Raw genomic sequence first — 8,013 nt, 5'->3', positions numbered from 1 at the left:
AGGGGCCTGCTGGTTTCCATGACCATGATCGTATGAGGAGGGGTATTTAAGAAGTCCGCATTGCAACACTGGGGCATCTATCTGTTCTGTTCGGCGTTGTCTGCATAGGCACATCTTGTTAGGCTGTTGTCATAATTTGTGTTGATTTTTCTTGTTTTTTTGTTGTTGATGTTTTGTTCTGAGTTTAAAGTCCTCGCAACAGTAATGGTCAATTATAAAGACGGCTGCATTATTAGTCAGTTTGCAAGAGAAACTTACACAGAGAGATCCCAGTTTTTACCAACTCTATTGTGTAACAAACGTTCGCCCATTACATGTATGATGTTGGTGCACAAATTACTCGTAATAACATGTGATGAGTAGAAAGCGATGATACATTCTGAATTGGACACAGCTTACCACATTCCGGAATCAGAAATGAAAGCGAGACAACTCGTGTTTGACTATATGAATACGTACATACTAGAGACTGGACTGATGTTTTGTAGAATGAAAACTAACGGCTTACGTATAGTATTTTATTGGTGAAAACAAAAATGAATTGCATCAGATCAAAAGGAGGCACGTACACCAACATACCCTGCCTCCGGCACATACTCACATACACGCATACACATGGGGGCTCGTCCTTAAATTACCTTAGCTGTTAATAGGACGTTAAACAAAATAAAACCAAACCAAACCAAATAAATATCCTACTGGAGAATTTCTTTTGCACGCGTGGGCACATCTAACGCCGATCTTTGCATATTTGCCTTATAATATTTGGTTTACTGTATCTATTGACCAATTTTATAGGTGTGTGTTCATCTTTGAACAGATTCTTTACACTAAAGGTACCCTCTCGTATTCAATCCAATGTTTTTCTGCAGAAGCATTTGCTATCTACCTCGCCATTGAACACATCAAAGTCAATAATGTACTGAAGTCAGTCATCTATTCTGAATACCAGGTAATGAAAAGGCAGATCGCGCCCCCGAAGCGGCTTTATTACTTCCACCTGTCGATTTTAAACTTCCTTTTACAGATTTGAACCCGTTAATAACAAATTTTGTAAAATCAAAGTAACAAAATAATTGGAATCAATGCGTAGACGACAAATTAAACTCCGTAAACTCCAAAATCGGTGAATGATATCGATAGATAAAACCGCCGAGACGAGGTTGTCCTTACCCGTCATTACATTGTCTACCAATTTAATAGTGAGGATTACATTGTCTATAAAGTGAACAGTAAGGATTACATCGTTCATACATTACTCATTCTCATTTATTAAAACGCGAGGAACAACCTCAATGTGTAGCAGGTCATTGAACCATTTACAGTAAAACACTTGTTATTAGATTGCACTGACCTTCAACCAACTTACCAAAAAATATTTATAGGCATATAAAACAAATCTCAAATCTTTCTTCGAAACGGTAAATATCACAATAATTTTAACCTACCTGAAATCTGTTTGTCTGTTTAAAAAGATATACCTTGCATTTCAAGTTGACATAATTTTGTCTCTTTATCTTTTAGTTTGCTCTATAACTTTTCCTTTTGCTGTTTAACTTTGATCTACCTTTTATTGGCCTGACCGCTTCTGTATTGATGGGCCGTCTATCACGCAATAAATTAATACACTAGGTGTACCTGCAAAAGGAACTATTGTGTTTCCGGTACCCTTTCATGTGGTTTAACGTGATACTACGATTTTATAAGGATATGTTTCATGTATTGCTTTTATTGGATTTATGTCCTGATAACAGTCAATACTTACGTGCCTTCATGTATTTAATGTATGTGTGCGGCACTGGAAATTCGATTAATATTTCCTTGGTTAAAGTTCTAGGCTGGGTACTGGAATAAAAACAAGTGTATCATGTACGTGTTTCTCAGTCCTTTTACGGAATATTTCCTTGACAATATTTTTAAAAACGCTTACATGAATAGCTGCTTAGTAGGTCATAATGATAAACCTGCAAATACGATATTTATAATGACAAGTATTGCGTTCCAAAACGCTAAAAAGGCTACCAACAGCATTATTAATTTGGTGGTCAGTGCGTCCACGAGCGGACAACTGTTAACCAGTTGGTCAGGTGGTACTGTGGTGTTTCTCTCATACGCATGTTGTGAACAAGGTTACGTCGCATAACTGCAGGATTATTCCTCATTTGAGGGACAGGCCTTTTCAATGCCTGTACACCCCCTGTTACATAGTATATATATTTGTGATTTAGTGTGAATGCCCTAGCAGGGGCATCAATATCCAATGAGAAAGAGATAACATGAATAGCATGCAATGACTAGTACCACGGACTTAGATAAATCTAATTTAATTCCGTGCTAGTACTACTTAAAAGTAAGATAGCAGGTCACACTAATACCAGGACCGGACTGTTTTTACTTGTTACGGATTTTGTGATTTTGCTTTCTTTACAAAAACCAGGACTGGTAATGTCAGGACCGGTATGTTTGGTATGTTTTGGATTTCTGTTTTAAATCATAATGCAATGTATATTTTTGATATAGACTTGTGCTAAAATACATATTTATTCATGTAATATAAATTCATTAAGGTAGTTCCATTAAAAAACATAAAAAAGAAACACATTAAAGCACTTGGTCCTATTTTCCGTATTGTTCTGGTATTAGTATGACTCTGAAATGCCAATTCGGAGCTCTCTGATTTTATCATTTTTCCGACCATAACCAAACAACAGTGCCGCCGTGCGTGGAAAAGCAGAACAATGTCCAACAATCCTGTATGAACATTCGGATCTCTTTGACTTTATCCATCCCATTTTGTTTGCAATTAATTTCCCCACTTGTACCTCTACGAATGGTGACATCTCAGACAGCAGATAAAAAATCACTGCGTGTTAAGTATGATAGCGAGCCAATCAAAGTAGACAGACTATCAATATCCATGTGGAAACTACGATGGCCAAAACAGCCGACACAAAAAAACTACAATATAAGACATTTATGTACATGTGCACTTTTTAAAAACTGTACATGTACACAATACAACTACAAGTGCTATTAACATTCCTTAACGGTTCGGGTCAACTTAATATTTCACACGTGCCTGATGCGGCGGCTAATAAACGACAAGGACATTACTAGATTCCCTAGAAGTCAAACAGTACTAGACGGTCACAAATCAGAGGTATACCAAATATCCTATAATTTTTATGTGATGTTTGGAGTAATGGTTGGAGACAAAACAAAAACATATAGTTATTTAATTTGTATATAGAATTATAATTTTAACTCAATAACCCAACATACGTAATCTAAAGTGTTCCATGTGACATATTCACAAGTTTGAAGGCTATTGCCTTTGGTATAAAATACTGTTTATTTATCTCAGAACAATCTACATACAACTTTTGTTACAGTAAGTATCATATTATATTTGACTTTAGTACTCAACTATTCACAATGAACAATGCAACGTTCTACTTTATGACTCCAATCCATACATTAGGTAAATCCCACATAGATATGCGTATAACGATGGTTTATGTCTGTTACATTTCTTTCAAATTAAAAATAGGACATAAGACAAATCAACATACAAAGAAAAGATTAAGAAAATTAAACACTTGATAATTACTAATGATAAACTTTTCTAGTATATCCATTTTTCAGGTAATGAGATTAAGTCGCCTTCAAGCATCAACTGGTGAAATATTTTGCACAATCTACGTAGCAACACTGTGTGGTGACCTCTATCGCCTCTTCGCTGATTTATGAACATATTCCCATTCCTTGTCGTTTGGTCTTAAAATTCACCGCCGCATCAGGCACGTGTGAAATATCAAGTTGATCCGAACCGTAAAGGAATGTTAATAGCACTTGCAGTTGTATTGTGTACATGTACACAAATGTCTTATATTGTAGTTGTTTTGTGTCGGCTGCTATCGGCCATCGTAGGAAACCCCTCAAAATGCCTGGTACAGCTACTAATTCTAAAGCTACCATCCTGGGATGGTAGCAATAATTATGATTATTATATCCTTAATGTAATCACCTTTTAAAGTATGTATGCAGAAAAATGGACAAGTGAAGTATGTGACTGTCGAGTATATTTTAAGGACACGTACGTACATGCGCTTTTACGAATATCTTGTCATTTTACCGTCACTGTTAATAACGAAAGCGAAAGTAAACATGCGTAAAATTACTTAAAATGAATTTCATGTAATCACGTGTTTATGACGCATATACATGTATCTATAGATTATCAATACACTTAACTTGGCAAACGTTGTATGACTTGATTACTATGGATACTCCTACATATTTTTACCACGCGACCTCTGGGGAAAAAGCAGCTTTGATACAGTGTTTTAATACCCTGTGCCCACAGGTACACAACCCTTCCTTAGAATGGATGTGGTTGGTAAAGCACCGCCTTGACTTGGTACCACCCGGGTGTGGTTCTGTGCCACACTCTACAATGGAGGTCTGCCAACATTCTCTCCGTACGGCAATAGCCGGGTGAGCATTCCTATTACAAGTGTAATACAACAACTTGGAGGAAATATTAAACTATATGAAGGCGTGACTTATTCGCTCAATAACGGAAACACTAATGTTAGATTGATGCTTGTGAGGGGAAACGACAAGCCTGAAATATTGCAGTACATGAAAGAACTGGACATCACCAACAATCCTTGGCTAACACTAAACGTACTGACCGGAGAGATCAGGGTTGCGAGAAGACCAATATGGGTGGAAATCTACGTTCCGTATAATATTAATGTCAGTAACTGCAACTGGGATATCGGTATGTATAATATACTTCTCCTTTACAATTCTATTTTCACTATTAAATAATCGTGTACGTATATATTTCATTTTATAGTTATGGTTTAAGGCTAAACATACACACCATTTTGAAGCTGTTTAGGGTTAATCCTTCCAGCTTTCGGATATAGTTTACCATAAAAGGTTCGGGGTAAGACTAGGACGAATGTATCCCACCTCAACAGAGTAATTTGAAGGCAAATAACAAAACAACAAATATACAAAGAAACTGCAATAGTGAACAATATATTAAATATATATGCATTGTGGATAAACATTATATTCTATATAAGTGTAGAGTTATATCGTATATGGAGGCATTACTTAAATACAAATAGTATGCTTAATGTAGACTAGATAATTTAACGTTTTCCCCAGAATCTGAGGTTTGTGGAAAACACCGACGGCTATAACGGATTTCGCAGAACTCAACAAGATAGATCTACGCATAATATTAGTATATGTCTTCAGTTGGAGATATGAACATTCCTTTAAAATCATCCCCCTCTAAACCCATATTTGTATGGTGTTTTAATGTGCTCGAAATAGTTAAGGGCATCCGAATATGTTTGACCCTAGTTGTTGCGAAGACGTTTAACCCCTACAAACTATCTTGTGGGTCCCCACCTGATGATGTGTTGACAGATATATATATAAATTATTATTGACTATTTTAAAGTTATAATTCAAATGCAGCATATAATTGTATGTTGCTTTTTTATCTACTATACTATTTAAAAGGCAAGACTGACTATTTTGACGAGTAGGATTTTTTATTGTATCATGTCTTTGTTTATTGCAGTCCAACACATGACGGGGTATTAAAGAACAGGAACTCTCGCCAAAGGCACATTTCCTTGTGATTCTTCACCAATGCTGTTGAACGTTTCTAATCTTTCACTTCGAGAAGTTATTCCGAATGAAGTCAATATTCAATATTTATTCAGAGTTAATATAATATATTTACCGTAAATTCCGTGCAGTGCTTTCCATTACAATCAGAATACACAAAAAATAATAATCAACAGTAACGACAGAACGTGAGTGGATTCAAACTAATGAAAATAACCTTGATAGAAAAACTAGAATGATAGACTGAAATGAAAATATATGAATCTCAACACAGAAACATTGATACAAAATGTAATTTCGATACGAGTAAACGTTGATTTTTTTATCATCATGTTTTTTTTTCTTTGCTTCCAACTAAAATAAATCATAATGAAGCCATGTGGTTTCTTTATGTGCTATAATGGGTTCACTTGATTGAAGGATTGTCTGTCTTTACTTGCTTCCAAATGTATATAGAATACACAGATTTACACTCGAAAATCAGTTCTGACAAAATCAAATGAACTGCTTCAATAGGGTGACGGGCGGTAACTGTTTGACTTATTGTTGGCCATCACACCAACGTGGAGACACCTATTACGTAACCACTTGTTTGACTTATTGTTGGCCATCACATCAACGGGGAGACACCTATTACGTAACTAATTCAAAATACACTTTCAAATGAACTGAACATTCCTCAGCGAATTCGAACACATTTTACATACAACCTGAACTGCTCATTTAAATTATTTTATTGATGTTTAGAGGAAATAATCAAAGATTCCTGCTGATTTTTTTTTTTTAATTCTCGAACGCTTTATAACAACAGCTAGTTGTGGTTTTATTCCTCGATTTAACTAGTTATTGTAATTATTCTGTTACTTACACAACAAGTTTGGCAAATGTCAGCATCAAGAATTTTAGCAAATGTCAGCATAAAATTTTTAGCAAATGTCAACATCAATTTTTTTGTTTTGTTTTTTGTTTGTTTATGTCTTGTATTATGTAATTTTTGTTTCCCCAAAATAAACAAAAGAATGGACAGTTCAATTTCGAACCGATACGGTATAGTATGATATGACATACAATGGAAATTACAAAGCAAACATAAATAAACATACATATAATTCCCAAGTTATTTAACTATTAACAGTTATACATATGTATCATTCACAAAAGAGGGGCCATTTTGGCTAGGAAAATGATAAACCTGTCAGAACTCGTTGATTGCATAATGATAACAGATCTTTAAACTTGTAAATATTTGTTTGATTTCTATAGATCTATTGTTTGATTTCTATAGGCTATTTTTCGAAGACAATACATCAAAGGGAACCTATTGTGTTCGATTTAAATGTCTATTGTTATCGATTTGTATGGCCTATTGAATTAGAGGTACACAGGTGTCCAGAGGTCCTTCGTTGAGAAAATCACTGGTGCCCTACATTACCTACCCATGACTATGACATGAATAGTCTTGTTTTTAATGGTAAGGTACCAGTTCAAGTTTTCAAGTTTTATTCATTCACTCCGACACACTTACGTGTGTAACAAGGGGTCACACACATATAGTAAATATGATACATGGCGTGTGATGATTAGTACAAAATTTTCAACATTTTCTGCAAATAATGATAATTGACTATAGCATAGTTACAGAGAGAAGGAACACAAACTTGTACAGAAATTAAGTTTATATTTTTTCAATCCTTTCTAGGAATCTGCAAACTTTTGTGTACATTTTTACAATAAATATATGAAACAATCCTTGCATTTTTATTTGACTTGGATAAGTAAAATTATATTTTGGTATATATTTCTCTCTTAGAAATTTGACTGAATCACTTTTACATTTAAATAAGTAATCTCCAATGTCGGAATTACATAATGTACAGGTTCTTTCTTGACGAGGAATACCTAACCATCCTCCTTTTTCTACGGATAAATGCATATTGCAACAACGAAATGTACACGTGATTTTCCTGTCATTTGTATGAAGCTTAATTAAATGTATTTCTTGTTCAAACTTTGTCTTAAATATTGAATATGTTTGTCCCCTAGAGGAGTTAAGAATATCATCAAACCCTTTCTGTATAAATTGATCCTTTAGTCTATTTTTCACCAGCCTCTTGATTTCGTCTTTTGAAAAGGAACATGTAGATTGATAGTACCACACATAGTTCAGAGCAGTTTGGGATAACATATCTTTAACATATGCGAGCCATTTAAATGACGCAGTTCCATTTTCTTGTAATGTATACATTAGCTTATAAATAGTACTTGATAACTTACTAGAGGTAATCAACTAATGCCAGAATACTATTATTTTACATTTAATTTCAATGTCTAGTGGGTATCTTCCAAGATCACCAT

At 34.6% G+C, this 8,013-nt stretch overlaps 1 long non-coding RNA gene across 1 annotated transcript; it reads left to right on the top strand.

Annotated features, from left to right (window-relative positions):
* The first annotated feature begins 4,204 nt into the window (after positions 1-4,204).
* LOC110449329 lies at positions 4,205-7,407 on the top strand. Its single transcript, XR_002462841.1, has 2 exons — positions 4,205-4,786; positions 5,609-7,407. It is a non-coding gene; the product is annotated as an uncharacterized LOC110449329 (long non-coding RNA).
* The last annotated feature ends 606 nt before the right edge of the window (positions 7,408-8,013 follow it).

The sequence above is a fragment of the Mizuhopecten yessoensis genome, unplaced genomic scaffold, assembly GCF_002113885.1.
Source record: "Mizuhopecten yessoensis strain PY_sf001 unplaced genomic scaffold, ASM211388v2 scaffold4571, whole genome shotgun sequence".
Classification (NCBI taxonomy): Eukaryota; Metazoa; Mollusca; class Bivalvia; order Pectinida; family Pectinidae; genus Mizuhopecten; species Mizuhopecten yessoensis.
The sequence above is the reverse complement of the archived record's forward strand: the minus strand, read 5'-3'. Positions and strand labels throughout refer to the sequence as shown.